The sequence below is a fragment of the Macaca fascicularis genome, chromosome 9, assembly GCF_037993035.2.
Source record: "Macaca fascicularis isolate 582-1 chromosome 9, T2T-MFA8v1.1".
NCBI classification, from domain to species: Eukaryota; Metazoa; Chordata; class Mammalia; order Primates; family Cercopithecidae; genus Macaca; species Macaca fascicularis.
This window is the reverse complement of record NC_088383.1, coordinates 263,005-278,261: the sequence shown is the minus strand read 5'-3', so window position 1 is coordinate 278,261 and position 15,257 is coordinate 263,005. Positions and strand designations below refer to the sequence as shown.

Genomic DNA, 15,257 nt, shown 5'->3' with positions numbered 1-15,257 from the left:
TCGTCCCATTTGACATCTTCACTGCAAAAGGGGGTGTGGGCTTCATGGTCCATTGACAAATAGAACGTTACTTTTTTTTTTTTTTGAAGCACATAGAACCCTAATTCCTTTGGCTTTTACTAAAGTGGCATTTTGTAATTCCACATGATTTCATTGATATACTCGCAGGAGAGAATGCTTCCTGTAAACCAGAAGGATCTCTGCGACAGTCCTCGATCCATAGAGAGTTCATTTTCCCAAGGTTATAGACACAGCCTTAGGAGGGGTTGAGGACACACTGCGGCAGCCTCAGGAGGTCCTGGACATGTGTCCAAGGTGTTTGGGGCACAACTTGGTCTTACACATTTTAGGGAGACGTGAGACATCAATACATGTGAGACGTACGTTGGTTCAGTCTAGGAAGGATGGACGGCTCGAAGCGGGGAGGGATTTCCAGGTCACAGGTAGATCAGACAAATGCATTTCTGGTGCATCTTTCCAGAGGAAGCAGTCAGATCCGCATTTATCTCCGTGTGCAGATGGTGACTTTGAGTTCTGTCCTCTGTCCATGAGGAATTTCCTTGTGGATCGGTTGTGAGGGAGGTACGTGGCTTTTCCCCCCACCCCCAGTAGCTGTCTCTGTTAGGAAGAGCATGGGAGGCAGGTTTGGTCTAAGCTCTTCCTCACCTTGACGTCCCTTTACCTTAGTGATTTTGGGGTCCTGAGATGTATTTTCAACTTCATGTTTCTGAATACACTGGCACTCTAAACAGTGTTGTAGGAGGCATCTAACTTACTTAGAAGAAGAAGAATATCTGGAAACACTTGAGCACCTTCGTCCTTGAGAGAACCAAGCCTTTGTTTAGTTTGCTTTGCCCTGAGGCTGTTACGCTGTCCCGGGCTGTGCGGCCTTAGAAAGCTGTGCCCCTGTGAGCTACTGCCTGTGGAATCTGGTGACTTTGAAGTTAATCCAGCAGCTACATATTTTGGAAAGCAGATTCCCTCTTAAAGTGTTGGTGATTATGATTCTAGCACTAGAATTTCAGTGTGTATTTTCCACCCTTCTTACTTTGTCTCCTCATACACTGAGATGCTGCTGCATTTGCTCTTAGGCTTCACGGAGGGAGGGTCAGTTCTGACTCTTTCTTAGATATTGACCTTGAACGGACAGAATCGAGATTCAGGAAAACTCTCGAGCTGTGAGAGTGTGCTGATATCTATGTAAGTGGGGTTCATGTGTCAAACTCAGGTTTAAGAAAAACCAATTCTAGGCTGGGCATAGTGGCTCACACCTGTCATCCCAGCACCTTGGGAGGCTGAGTTGGGCAGTTCACTTTTGAGCCCAGGAATTCCAGACCAGCCTGGGCAACATAGCAAGACCCTGACTCTACAAAAAATTAAATAGGACAGGTGATGTACACCTGTGGTCCCAGCTACTCGGGAAGCTAAGGCTGGAGGATGACCCAAGCCTGGCAGGTTGAGGCTGCAGTGAACCATGATAGCACCACTGTACTTATGGTGCACTGTGCCTGAGTGGCAGAAGAACAACCACCCCCCCACACACAAAATATCAATTAATGCAGTGGCCAGTTCTGCTGGGACCACCTGTTAAGACTACTCTGGGTCTCATGGTTTGAGAAGCGTCTGTCTGGGGTCGAGAGGGAGTAGCTTGAGGGCTTAGAAGCCAGTTCTTGTGGTTGAGCGTGATTGCGGGTGTGGAGTTGGGGGCAGGGCTCTCCACGGCATGAGTGGGTAAATGGATAGGCTTCCAGGACGAGCCCCTGTGACTTTGCCTGGTTTACATCCGTCCAATACAAATCCACAGGCTCTTACTCTAGAAGCTTCTGCAGGGCCTGATGGACTGGCCTGGGGACAGAGGGTGCCCTCAGAGCCTCATGGTGCCGTCTGGTTTAGGAAGAGCACTTAGTCACCTAGATCTAGGATTTATGGCACTACAAGGGGACTCCTCACACTCGGAGCAGCATCCATCTGCATTCTAGACTTGGTTCTAGGCAAAGTATTTTGGAGCCTGTTGGTACCCTGTGTTCTGTTTATGTGTAAAACAAGTTAGAGTTATAACTAGTTAAAACCTATTTTTAACATTTTGTCACAGAATATGGCAGTTGTGGTGGAGCCTGGCCAGAGACCCCCACACTCAGACGCTGTTGCTTGCTGGAGTTGCAGGCGTTGCCTGCATCGGCTGCCCCTCCCGGCGTGTCTGTGTTCTTGACACGGGCGCCCATCGAGGCTCGGCCTGTGAGAATCGTGCCACCGTTTGTCTCCGTGTTCCTCTGAGGTTCCGCAGACTTCACGGTCCCGTGGCAGAGCGTACGGTATCTGCTTGCATCCTGATTTCCCCAAACCCCAGGACAGACCAAGAGTTCCTTACACACAACTGCAGAGGGCCCCGTGGCGTGGATTTGCAGAGACACAGCCTTTCCCCAGCTTGGCCTTCGTCTCCAGAGTTGGCTTTAGGGTGATAGAAGCTTCCTTCAGACTGGGGGGCCTTGAAGCTTTGGTGCTAGGAATTCGGTGACCAGCACGGATGATACCCCGTTTCTCTGCATTTGTAGCAATAGTTGTTAACACGACCACGAGATGTACAGAGGAAGGAAAAAGGAGGTTTTATTTTCAGAGTAACACTCTGTGCTTTGGGAAATGTGGTCTTGGGGGAGCTGTAAGCACACGCCCCTCAGGAGGGGAGGAGGCCGCGGCATTACACGTTCTGGGGTTTGTTGGCTGTGTGTGTTCATCGGGCTCAAGGAATGTCTGAACGTTTACAGGGAAAGTGGGGTTTGTTCATCCGGTTCGTACAATGTCTGAACACTTACAGGGAAAGTCTAGCACACATGCAGTGAGTTAACCTGTAACATCCATGTTCGCCTTGGGGCAAGTGTAACATTTGAAATGAGGTGGACTGGGCGTGTCATGTACAAAGGTGAACTGTTGGGCGCAGACGTTTATGCGCAGCCTCAGTCACAGCCAGGACTGGCTCAGGGTCTGCAGCCTGTGGCAGGAAAGGACACTCATGAGGCCATTCTGTCCAGTCGGGGCTGCCGGCAGGGTCCCAGGGTGGGGCTGTCTGGTCGACCGGCATCTGGAGTCCACCCAGGTCCAGTGGGCAGCGTTCCTCTACACCAGGCTTCTGATTGTGGAGGAGACTTCATGCTGGTTAACACACTGTACAGGAGTAATGTTGTGGGGCTTTGGGGTCCACCTTCCCTATGATGCCGGTTACATTTCTCTCCGGACCTCACAGCCACAGAGATTGCACCTCGTCTGACAGCAGGGGGTGCCATGTTGACATAGTAATTTATTGTATTAACCTTTTTATTACTATTTTAATAACTTTTTTTTTTTCTTTTTAAAGAGATAGGGTATTGCTGTGTTACTCAAGCCAGTCTTGAACTCCTGGCCTCAAGCAATCCTCCCACCTCGGCCTCCCAAAGTGCTGGGCTTATAGACGTGAGCCAGTGCGCCCAGCCTACAGCCACGTTTTTAAAACTCAGCAGTTTAAAAATCCTATTCCTTTTACCCCCTCAAGCAGGCTGGTTGGCCTTGTGCAAACTGGGGTGTCACGATCTTAGCCCCCCTTTTATTTTTCCCTTTGGCCTCAAATTCTGATGAGAACAGCAGTTACAAAATGGGCTTTAGGTGATCCTTCCGTTACTAAAGCCAGAATTCTCACCAGTTAGAGGTGTCTGTCCCCAGGATTCCAGAAAGCTGTTTTGAATCAAGCCCGTAGCAAATAAGTAAGGAACTAAACTCTTGGTCCTCTGCTTAGTACCAGGGGAATGGGTTAGTTGCTGATACCCTTTGATCTGTGCTCACGTGCTGCATCTCATCACGGGAAGCAGAGTCGCCCTGTGGAATAAAGCCCGGCTCAAGGTGGCGCGTCGAGACGCTTGGGGCTGTCAGTCCCTTATACAGCGGCAGACTTGGAGACTCAGTATCGCGTGCAGAGCCCAGGCAACCGGAGTGCATCCACCTTAGAGACCACATGGACGGTCGGCAAGGTGGATGTCCGGGCATATGGCCTTGACAGGCCCACTGCGAGGTGAATTAGGAATTCGTTAGCAAAGAAATCAAACTCGCCTTTGGGTCCCAACTACTTGGAAGGTTGAGGCGGGAGGATTGCTTGAGGCAGAAGGTCAAGGCCGCGATGAGCCGTGATTGTAATACTGCACTCTGGACTGGGTGACATAGCGAGACTCCAAGTCAAAAAAAACAAAAACAAAAACAAAAAAAACAAAACTTACTCTTCATAGCAAGAGGGAGAATTTATCAAAGTAACTGAAACAAAATCTTAGATGATGTAATTTCAGTGGCTAAGTGAGCTGTCCAGCCCACGTGGCTGGCTCACAACGCAACAGAGCCAGGTGCTGCTGCAACTGCCCCCCAACCCCGATCGCTTGTGGACATTTTCTGTTTTCCCATATCTCCCTTTTGGATACGTAGCTCGCCACTTTATAGCTAAGCATCAGTAAAACAGGTTGTCTATTTTGAAAAGTAACTATTTTGTCTTTTAAGGACAGAAAATGAAGCAGGTGACAATAGCATGGCAACCTGGTGAATAGATTTAGAGGAATCTTTAATACTTGGCACCACTCTGATCCCTTCTTCTCTCATGCTTAGTTACAGCTACCGCCTCCTAGGACAGAACACTTTCAGCTCTGTGAGTAGGAATTAAACATGTTCTAAATCAGAAGTTTTAGTTAAGCAGTATTTTATGTGAATGCCCAGATCCTAAGTGTTCACTGTACTGGTGTGTGGTGTTGAAGAAGGAACGAGGGCTTGGGGCCACGTCTGTGGTGCAGCGTCCGGGTTCCCATATGTGAGATGAGGGCCATGAGACACGGCCTGGAAGGTTCAGACTGTGGGATTGAAGGGATCTACCCACTCCTGGAAAGCCTCAAGTCTAACTTGACTTGGGCTGGTTTTAGGGAGATGCTGGCAGCGCTGTCCACACAGGTCACTGGGAGGGTCTCCGGCACCGTCCCCGTCAGGTGTCTCATGATCAGCCCAGCTTGCTCATCTCAGAAGCTGTTGGTCGTGTTCTCGTTCCTGTTGTTCGTTGCGTGTTATTTAGGTTCTGTTCATGTGGGGACCTAGGAAGTTCCACAGTGGGAGGAGAGCCGCTGAGCCGCCTTCCTGCCTGGACGCCAGCCCCACGGAGGACCGTAACTGCTTGAGGTTGGCTTCTGCCCCCGGCCTCACCTGTGGAGGCATTGATGCAGTGGTACTTTCTAAGCTCCTGGGGCACACAGTGCTGTTGTGTGGATCCACAGGCCACTGTGGCGTCCAAGCACGTGCTCCCGGAGGAGAGGACTCTGCGGGCACTGATAGTGGGAGCTGGCTGAGAGTCCAGCGAGTTGAGACTCCCTGTGACGTGCACAGCTGCCATCTGCACAGCCCCTCCTGACGCCAAGATGGTTGTGCGACAAATGCACAAAGCACATCTCCAGCAAAAAGCCGCCGAGTGTCCACATCCAGGATATCCACCACGGTGGCTTTTTGGTGTTAATACGATGAATGTGAGCAGCAGGTGGTCTGCATTGAGTGTGACTGTGCCACTGCAGTTTTGTTCTCATGTCTTGATGAGCATGAACGGTTCCTGACGAGGGTAGGTAAGGATGCTGTGACCTGAGACTCTGCAGTATTGTAGCTTGAGGAACCAAGGAGTTTTTCTGTCTTGCAAACCTGTCAGGGAGGATGTTCCAGGCTGGTGACTGCTCCATGAGGTATTCAGAGATCCAGGTTTCTTCCCGACCCCTGCTCTGCGTTCCCAGGGACACGGCTGTCCTTGCCGTGGTTGGGAATGGGTGATTGCCATGCTGGCAGGGGAGGCTTAAGGTGAGAGTGGCCCTGATTTACCTAATCTACATAATGACAGGGAGCCTGGGAGTAAAGTGTAGCCATGGCCTGGAGGATGGATGATGGATGTTGGTGAACGACTGGCTGCACTCACCGCAGCTGGCCCAGGAATGGGGAAGGATGGCTGAGTATGCCGTTCAACGGTACCTGGTTCTTTCAGATTTGACTTCCTTATGGATTTTCTGCTGTAAAGAGGAGAGAGCCTGTGGTTCTAGGCCAAGCATCTCACTCATCTCATAGCATCTTGTATCCCTCAGCCAACATTTATGTCAAGTTTTAGAAGTCCTATCAAACTGGCAAGCATTTCTCAATTTGGTTTAACCATTGGATTTTGTATCTGTGTCTGCATGTCTATTTTACATCTATGTGGTTATTTGACACTCTGTAGTACCTTTGTAATAGGTTCTATTTGGTGGAAGTTACTTTCAACAAACCCTTGCTGCTACTTGAATTTTCAAGGTTGCAAGTAGAAAGGAGAGAATAAAAACCACATCTTCTCTAATTTTAAAATGTGTTGTTTCTCAAATCACACCAGAAGTAAAGATATTACAAATTACAAAAGCAGCCAGAATCAAGGTTAAGAGATTTCTGGGCGATTCTGGCTAATCAGCAGTATTTGCTGAGGTGTGTGCAGCAGAGCAACATGCCAAAACGCCCGGGACGGGGGAGAGTTGGGAGGCCAGGCTGTGACTTCGGAGGTGCTGTTGCCTCAGGGAGAGGAGCTAGATGTAGAGAGGATAAATGGCCACAGGTGTGACCACCACCATCCTTGCCGCGGTACGGAGGCCTTTCTACAGGGGCCTTTGTGAGCTGAATTAAAAATCGAAATTGAGAGAGTGCAATGCATTCTTAGTTTTTAAAATAAAATGCTAATAGAGAACGTTTTGTTTGTAAGAATGTAAAGTGTTACATCTTTGTTTAGAATTTAAGAATAATAATTTGCTTCTGAGATCTTTGTGACTGAGATTTGAAATCTTAAGTATGGTTTTTTCTTCCATGTTTTATACATATGCACGTATACACATATATGTAAGGTATATAAAAGGAAAATAAGCGTGTCTGTATTCACATTTATATACACTTCCATAATGTGTATACTTCCAGTCACACTTAGGTCTAAGAGACTATGACTTGACTTGATAACCATGAGAGGGTAATCGCGCCTCCCGTGTTCCAGGCCTCACACAGCCCGTGCCAGGTTTTGGAAGCAGGAATTTGTCTGCAGCCACTTCGGGAAGCATGTGGTTGCCAGGATTGCCTAGAGCTCCAGGCTGTCTCCAGTCCCAGCCTCCCTGGGGTAGAAGCTGCCCTACCAGGGGCCTGGACATGGATGTTAGGGCCTGGAGCCAGGGACCGCTCCTGAAGCGGGGGGCTCCCCTCACGGCTGGGCATGAGAACCGAGGATAGGAGGCGGAACCAGCCTCGGGCCAGTGCACGGCCTCCCTGAAGTGCTTGCGGGAAGCCCCAGCTGCACTTTGCTGACCCCATAGACAGCACCTCACTCTGTGAGATCCCCCTGGCCCACCCCTCAGGTTCCTAAAATGATGAAGGTTTCCTGAGCTGTGAATTTTTAGGTCTAGGCTAAAAAGTCCTGGGACAGGCTCACAGGGTTCTTTATGTAGAAATGATGAGTGTGCTGGTGACTCAGAGCAGGCACTGCACCCTCACTCCAGGGTCCTTCATGCCAGGTGGAAACGAGCGTGTGGGTCACCCAGAGTCCCTGCATCCTCACTCCAGTCACTGCTCTTTGGTTTCTTAATTAAAAGCCTAAAAGCCTTGATAATGAAAATGCATTCTCCCCAGAGAGTCGAGTTTCCGGTTATGGAGGCTCACCTGTAAATGCCGTGCCAGGTCAAATATGCTGAGATCTGGGCCAGGTCCTGCTTCCTGCCCACGGCCAAAGCAGGTACTTCATTTGGGAGGTGACCCAGGGGGATATCTGAGAGGCCTGCCGGTCCCCGAGGGATGAATCCGCTGGCCTTCACATTCTGCTCCGGCCTCCATCAGCTCCTTTCTACCTGCAAACTGCCGGCTTTGACGTTGCCATCATTGGAGATATGTTAGGGACTTAGTATGGGTTGACACCCATAGGACCAGCAGATCGTGGAAAGGTGGGAACCAGGGCTGGGAGGGTGGTGACCACGGCCAAACTGAGAACCGTGGTGGGCTGGGAGGTCCATCTTCTGTCTGAAGTGTTTTTCAAAATATAAAACATAGTGTCTCAGGAGCATGAGAGGGCAGGCCACAGACGGGGAGAACGCATCTGTAAAAGACTCATCTGAGAAAGGCTGTTATCCAAACCGTGCAAGGAACTCTCAAAACTCAACAAGAAAATGAACAACCTGATTAAAAATGGACCAAAGACCTGGACAGATACCCCAACAAAGAAGATACACAGATGGCAAATCTACACGTGGAAACATGACCCGCGTCTTATGTCATAGGGTGAGGCGTCACTGTGCACCCATCGGCCTGGCCAAAACACGAACTCCGACACTGCCGCGTGCTGGTGGGTGTGTGGGCATCAGGACCCTCACTCATCGCTGGGGGAAGTGGGGCAGCTGCTGTAGGAGGCAGCGTGGCGGTTTTCCGTGGAACTAAGCTCTCCGACCACAGGAGCAATCACAGTCCTGGACGTTTACTCGGAGGAGCTGAAAGTTTACTTCCATGCGGAAATGTGCACACAGACGTTGACAGCAGCTTTATAATTGCCAAAACTAGAAAGCAACCAAGATGCCCTTCAGCAGGTGAATGGATAAACTGTGGTATGTCGGATACTGGGATATTATTCAGCACTAAAAAGAACTGGACCCCTAAGCCATGAAGACAAGGAAGGATCTTAAATGCATGTTGCTAAGTGAGACTCCAATCTGGAAAGGCTGCCTGCTGTCTGAGTCCAACCACAGCACAGTCTGGAAAAGGCAAAGCTGTGGAGACAGTCAAACAGTCAGTGGCTGCCAGGGGCTGGGGAAGGGAGAGATGAATGGGAGGAGCATAGGGGATATGGAAGGTGGGAAACAACTCCAGGTGGGGCTTTCATGGGGGATGCATGCCGTTCCACGTCTGTGAAACCCACAGAGTGAGCAGCAGCAGGCCGAGTCCTCGTGTGAGCTGTGGACTGTGGGTGGTGGTGCCGTGTTGATGCGGGTCTGTCGGTCGTAGAGACATGCTGGTCTGGTGAGGGCGGGAGAATGATGGAGGCTGTGCCTGTGCTGGGAAAGGAGATAGGTGAGGACTCTCTGTACTTTCCTCTTGATTTTGCTATGAACCAAAAACTGCTTTTAAAAATGTCTATTGAAAAGACAAACAAAAGAGTGCTGGCCAGACAACATCTGTGTGAGGGTGTGGCCTGTGTTCTACATTCAGAATTTCCGTTAGAATACACACATCTAAATTTTTCAAAGTTAAACCTTTGCATTAAGTAACTCGCTACCAAGTTACAGTATCAGCTTGAGCGCTGCCAGGATGGCCAGGATCCTGTATCCTGACAGGCTTCTCCCCTTGCAGGTGCAGTTGACGTCCATGGCCACATCCCAGTAAGCAGCAGGGCTGGAATCAGGAGTCAGGCTTTGCGGGACAGAGAGGAAGTGAGATCTGTAAGCACGTGGCTGAGGGCCGGCAGGGGGGAACCCATGGCAGGGGGCCGGCAGGGATGACTTTTTGATCAGTTTTCCTTATCGCTGAGGCCTTCCTAGACTTGGGGAGTTGGAGTCCCCACTCTCGGGTGCCTCAGAAACCAAAGGCTGCTCGTAATCCTCAAGTTCCAGATGCCTCAGGGGAGGTACCTGGGTTGTTGGGTGCAGTTCCGTTATTTGCTGCTCGGTGGGATTTGCCCACAGCATTTCTGGTTGTTTCTAAGAGCTGATGTTTGAGCTGCTTATAATCACATATGGATGTCGATCTACCAATAAAAGTTAAGAGCAGAATTTTAGTTCAAAGAGTTGTGAAAATGCTCAAGGTCGTGTACTAATGTATACATTACATTTGTGGAAATATCTAAAAGTCCAGGATTTATATTAAACACTTCTCTTGATTTTTGTGATATCTACCTGTCATTTTTCCATTTGATTAATAGATGTCAGAGGGCTTAAATTTTGAGTGCCTGAATTCACTGAAACTAAAACTTCTTACATCAAATGTAATTGAACTGAACGTAGCCAACAGTGCATGCTTTTATAAGTACTGATTAAAATATATAGAAAAACACATATCCATGAACATGCAGATGGGGGCAACATGTTAAACGGTGGAAGTAGAATTAGTATTCTTTGTTTTCTGAGAAGACAAATTTTTAAAAAGCTAAGGGGTCTTATAACTTTCTAGTTTCCAACTTATTTACCCTAAAGTGGAAGATTGACAGCAGCAGAAGAGGAGATCCTGGGCCAGTGCAGGCTCTGGGAGCAGCGGGGTGAGTGCTGGAAGGAGCTGGCTGGAGGCAGAGCCAGGGAGGGGCTCAGACAGGCCAGGACGGCCTCAGGGCACGCGGCTCAGTGAGTGAGAAAAGGTTCACATTTCTTGGAGAGCCCTTGACTCTGCCCACGGAAAACCCAAACTCCTTCCAACGGGGATGTGCATCTCATGTAAAAGTTGTTACTCCCAGAAAGAAAGCCAGTGGATGTAGAAATTTTATGTATGCAGAAATAATTTCAAATTTGTTTCTAACCTTATCCTTTTCTTCCCCCATCTTAATGTGTGGTGACTTTCTGCACACATCTTAGGAGAGCGCTGTATTTCAGTTCCTGTTGGCTCTGTTGTGACTTTGTGGTGTCCGATGTTCTTGTTCTGAGGTTCTGCCCAGAACGTGGCTCCTCCCTGCTGAGCGTTGCTTGTTGAAGGCCCGTGTGGAAACTTTCCCTGTAAGCTCGTTGCCCTCAGCAGTCTTGGTTCAGAAATCTTTAGACCTCCTGAGACTCCACACAACCTTCTAAACTTTCTAGCGTGACCTTTTCATTTTACTGTTCCCCACTAACTCAGATGTTTTCCAGAATGTAAGTAATCTGCTGCATGCAGGGCGGGGAGTGCCCTCCGTTGGCTCTGGGGAGAAGCATCGCTGTTTCTCCGGGTGGAGCTTCCCGCCCACCATGGTGTGCTCCAAGACGCAGCAGGGTTCCTTGGCAGAAGTAACCGTCGAAGGCCCGTGTCTCCGTGGCATGGTGGCTGTGGGTATGCGGCCTCGCGGCCATACCGGCCCCTCCCCATCAATGGCACCACGGAGAGGAGCAGGGGGAGGCCTGGGATCTGTCTCCAGAGTCACAGCTGTGCTTCCGAGACTGCGTCGTCCGTTTGTAACTAGACATGCAGAGAAAGTGTTGGAGATCAGCAGGAGACGGTATCTGTCCCTAATGAGCTCAGGCATGCCCTTGAGAGGGTCAGGTTTCTGTGCGGCTGATCTGGACTCAGCCTGGCTGTGGCAGTGCAGGTGACTGCTGGGCTTTGGCAAGGCTGCACCCACTGTCCGTCTGAAATGGCCCCCTTCCCTGGCTCACGGTGCCAACTGGGTGCCCAGGCCTGTGTATGTGTCGGGGAAGGGGTGGGTGGGGGTCCTACTTTATTGCCGTATCCAATGGCACGCGGGGTCAGCACTCAGGAAACATGTGCTGTGTGGGTCAGCGATTGAGTTCAGAAACCTGGAAAATTCAGCAGTGTAGGCTTTGGGCATGACCCGTCCAGCCTTGGGGCTCTTTCTTTCTCTGAATTTCCTTCCATGGCATCCTCCTCATCCCAGGGGCCCCTGTCCCCGTATGGCTGTTGGCAGCTTCACAGGTTCCTCTGCCTCCCCTCCCAGGCCCTGGAGTGGCTGGGACAGCTAGTGGCTGTGCAGACCCCACAGCCAGTAGATCGTTGGTGCCAACGCCTTGGGCCTGGGTTACCTGAGTCAAGGACTCCAGTACATGGCTGAGCTCACCCCGAATGTCTGGATCAGAAGGCCTTGGGTTGCAGAAAGGTGGGAGTTCGATATCGAAGGACAGCCTCCAAAGCAGAAGGGGAAATGGCTGTGCTGGATGGGCAGTTAGAAGAGTCTGTGCACAGCCTGGGACCCAGTGCAGACACAGAGCTGACATGGGCACTGCAGTGACACGGCCACCATGGAAGTGGGCAAAGTTATAGGCTTCAGATCGATATGGAGGGGCTGGTCTAAAACAATCCTCTGTTTCCTTTAATCCTAGCAACTGCTGGCTTTTGGGGTGGGGGAGTGAGATCTGTGGTGGCCGCGAGGAGAGACAGGGATTTTAATTAAACCCCTCTTTCTGGGAGAGGGGAGTAGCCGTTTCTGTAGGGCAGTGAGCATCGTCATCTCAGGCAGCTCAGGCTGCTGTAACGAAACATCATTGACTGAGCAGCTTATGAACAACAGGAATTTGTTTCTCACAGTTCTAGCGGCTGGATGGCAGGATCAGGGTGCCGCACGGGTGGATTCTGGTGTGGGCTCCTTCCCGGTTGGCACACACCTTCTCTCTGGCCCTGACACAATGGGAGGGTGAGGGATTTGCTGGGCCCCTTTCTGAGGCACAAATCCCATTCAAGGGTCTCCAGCCTCGGGAACTCATCACCTCCCAAAGACCTCCTGACAGCATCACATTGAGGGTGAGGATTTCAACCTGTGTTTTGGGGGGCAGGCAGTTCGTAATCTTCACCCTCTTTGTGTATTTCTGACTCAACATTGAGTCTGCCTTTGGCTCTCCAGGGGACAGAGCCTGTGTGGACACTGAGCAAGGTCAGAGCTGCAAGCATGTGCACATCGGGGGCAAGGGAGCTGCCAGGGGTGTGAGAAGGGGGTTTCAGCGTCAATCGGAGCTGCTTTCCTGGCAAATGTACTCATAAGCTATCCTGGCAACATTTGCTTTTCACGAAGAGTCGATGAGGCAGTGGGGGCAGCAGGCGGTGTTGCCAGAAGCTTGGAACTGATGGGCAGCAGAGAAGGGGCAGAGGCCATGACCTTGGGGTGGTCAGCAGTGCCAGGTGTCTGCCCTCCAGGTCTCAAGTCTGTGATTGTGCAGAGACTGAGCAGACCGGGGCTTGCCGGCCAGTGTGGCTCTCATGCAGGTGATTATCGGGGTTGCCTTCTATGTAATGTTCCCTCAACCCCATCCCCCCCCCCCACCAATTTCTGTAACTAGCAGAAATGCTGCTGCGTTTGATGAAGCCTTGAGTTTCCCATGGAGATGTAGGAATAGCACGATTTGGCTCACGTCAAAATACTTTGCAGTGAAGCTGCACGGAAGAGGATTCTAGGCTTCCATTTGACGTTTTCAACAATGCCTGAGTGTTACAGGACCGTCTTGCTTGTTAAAAAGCACCAGATGAAAAAGGCTACTGGTTAATAAAGGAGACTTTTGACATTAGCACAGAGAGGGTGGCTTGAGATAAATTCAGCGTAACATAGGTGTGTTTGTAAGCCGTCAAAAGGACCATCTCTCTGCTGGCGACACATGTTTTCCGGTATTGGTTTTGTTCTGAAAAAGGATGACTGGCATTCGGCAGAGTCATTCCAGAATTCACCTGGAAGGTGTCCACATGGTGCCTTTTCTCCTGACATTCTGGGCACCACGAGGAATCATTCCTGTCTTCAGCACTAGCAGGAGACTTTTCCTGAACACCTGCTCCTCTTTGGCGTTGTGGGTGTGAAGGGGTCAGAGTGACCCTGTCTTCATGGAGCTTTCAGACATCATGGGGATAGTGTGGCACAAGTGTCGGGCTCAGGGGGGACGGAGGTTTTCCCCCAGAAAACAGCTGCCGATTCCAGGATGGTCCTCGACCCCTCCTCCCTCTGTTCCTCTGCGTCATGTTTGAATTAAGGCTGTTCTATCGTTGCGGGGGTGTCATGTTAACTGGAAGTGTGCTTTTTTACTGGGCAGTAAGTAAATTAATGGTACATTTTCCAAGGACAGCGAGGTTTGATTTGATGAATCCAGTGGGGGAAAGGAGAAGGGGCTTGGCTGTGTGGGGATGTGTGTGATGGGAGCAGAATGGAGCAGCCATGCAGGCTGTTGGGATGGAGGGGCCACGCCCGCATTTCCATGGGGTCCGTCGCTGTTTGTGCCACTAGACCTGAACCTCTGTCTCTACAGTAGTAACGCATCATTCACGTCCCAGCAGGCCAAGTCCTCAGGAAAATGGGGCCAAAAAGTAGAAAACCATGACCGTAGAAGGTAACGGCACATGACTGAGCTTTCTGGGTGGTGCGTCCTTGTGATAAAAACAGTCCTGAGCTGAACACCAGGATGAAAACGAACCGTCCTCCGTGCTGAAGTCGGAAGAGGTGTGCTTGGCTCTCCGCAGTGCCTGCCTGTTTGGGCGGTGATTACTGCAGGTCACACGTGCTGTACAGGAGGAGGGCAGTGAACTCTGGAGCCAGGCTGGCCGGGTGCAAGTCCCAGCTCCATAGCCAGCTCTGTGATCTGGGACAATTCACCTATGTCCTCTGCCTCTCGGTTTCCTCCTCTGTAAAAGGGGGGTAATAGTCGCATCTATCTGAAAGGGCTATGTGAGAATTAAACGACCTTGTAAATGTAAGGGGCTGAGAACAGTATCTGCTCTTGGTGAGCAGAAGGATGACCAAGGAGGTGACCAGCAAAATACCCCTTTCGAAGCCTCAATACTGTTCCATAGTGAGCAAAGACACAGCTCCTCTATGGACGAAGCCATTAATAGTCGATCCTGGCAGGCAGAGTGCAGATTCCTTCGAATCAGAAATTTGAACTCGGGCCAACGACTGCTGTACTGATTGAGTAAATCTTAGGATTTGTTGTTAATGGTAAAGTCTACAAAAACAGAAACAGTCTGAAGGAGTTTGAGAGGGTGTGGGCTCAGCTGCAATCTCTCCTCCCAAGGCCGTTGGTTAACATCATCTCCAGCCCTGTGGAAAGACAGCAGCAGTGAAGAAAATGTCGGACAAACATTTGGTGTGTTTGTACACTTCTCCCAGAAATCCTAAATGCTTTGCATGTTTCAGCTAATAATTCATGAAAATGGATTATGCTGACCATTTTATAACCTACTTCACTGCTCTGTCTAAATCCATCCCTTTGTGACACATTTTTTACACTTGGCTCATTTTTTCAATTGTGTTTGCTGTCTTACTGCCATGTAAAGGATAAACGTGCATGTCTATGTTGATTTGACTGAGACAGCTAATGCTAAATATGTCTCTGTTCCTTGAAGGTTGACTTGTGATGGTGTCATTTAAGTCTCTTACTTTTTCCCCTTGAGTCAGCAAAATATTCCATGTTACTTTGAGCAAAACTTGCTCACTAGTGTTATGGAGGGTATAAAAGCAAATGGAGTAAGTTTCCTGCCTTCAGGAGGATTGAAATCTCAAAGTCGGTATGACAGCATGGATGGGAGTCAGCTCAGTTTGCAGCTTTTAAAACATGTTGGAATCTTTCCTCTGCCACTTTTAATGG

General features: G+C 50.0%; 1 long non-coding RNA gene across 6 annotated transcripts in view; it reads right to left on the bottom strand.

The window, feature by feature from the left end:
* LOC135964982 (uncharacterized) overlaps positions 1–15,257 on the bottom strand; it is a 144,124-nt gene that overhangs the window by 17,474 nt on the left and 111,393 nt on the right. For 4 of the 6 annotated variants that reach the window (XR_012417306.1, XR_012417308.1, XR_012417304.1 and 1 more), the window contains exon 3: positions 7,687–14,710. This is a non-coding gene — a long non-coding RNA (uncharacterized lncRNA). The remainder of the gene's footprint in view (positions 1–7,686; positions 14,711–15,257) is intronic. The other 2 variants (XR_012417305.1, XR_012417309.1) reach the window with 2 other exon arrangements.